Source organism: Nanorana parkeri, unplaced genomic scaffold (assembly GCF_000935625.1).
Source record: "Nanorana parkeri isolate BGI_ZX_2015 unplaced genomic scaffold, ASM93562v1 scaffold929, whole genome shotgun sequence".
Classification (NCBI taxonomy): Eukaryota; Metazoa; Chordata; class Amphibia; order Anura; family Dicroglossidae; genus Nanorana; species Nanorana parkeri.
In genome coordinates this window covers 639,000-639,847 of record NW_017307197.1, presented here as the reverse complement: position 1 = coordinate 639,847, position 848 = coordinate 639,000, and positions in this window count along the sequence as shown.

The following is an 848-nucleotide window of genomic DNA, read 5'->3' as shown; positions in this document are numbered from 1 at the left end:
TATATAGAACATCTGGCAATGAGATAGTATCGGTGCTTATACTAAGTACTCATACTCGCCCAAATGCTCCCGATGCTTATCCCAGTACCGGAAATTCCCGTATCAGGAAACCGGGCAGCGTGTCATTACACGCTGCCAACTTCCTAATTGGCCGGGAAGCCGGCTCCATGCTCCCTCGTCACCAGGGAGCATGGAGCTAGCTACCCAGCCAATCAGGAAGTCGGGGCGGGATAATAACTTGCCCCCCCGGCTTCCTCATTGGCCGGCAAGCCGACTCCATGCTCCCTCATCACTTGGTGATGAGGGAGCATGGAGCCAGCTTCCCGGCCAATCATGACTGACAGTCATTTTGGTGTCACCCCCTCTAAAAAGTCGGGCACTCGGTCATGGACCGAGAGCCCTACAGTGTCAGGAGAGAGGAGGGGACCCGGCGGCATACCTCATCCTGCCGTGTGAACCTCCCCTACTCTCTCTGCCGGCGTCCATAACCAAGATGGCCGTCGGCAGGTGTCAATTAGATGGCCGCGCATGTGTGATGACATCATGATGGGGTGTCACCCGGCCTCCACTCCGGGTGACACCCGGCCTCGGGACACCCCTGGCTGTATGCAGCTTCTGACAGCGCGGGAGACCGGAGGCTGCGCTCGTCGGTGGATCCAGGGATCAGGTGAGTATAAAAACAATATATATATATTTTATGTTCCCGGGGACTGTCCCCGGAAAACAGGGACGAACTGTCACCCTACATTAGGGAAGCCAGGTGTGACGAGGAAGCATGGAGCCGGCTTCCCGGCCAATCAGGAAGCTGGGCGGCATATAATTACTCACCACCCAGCTTCCTGATACCG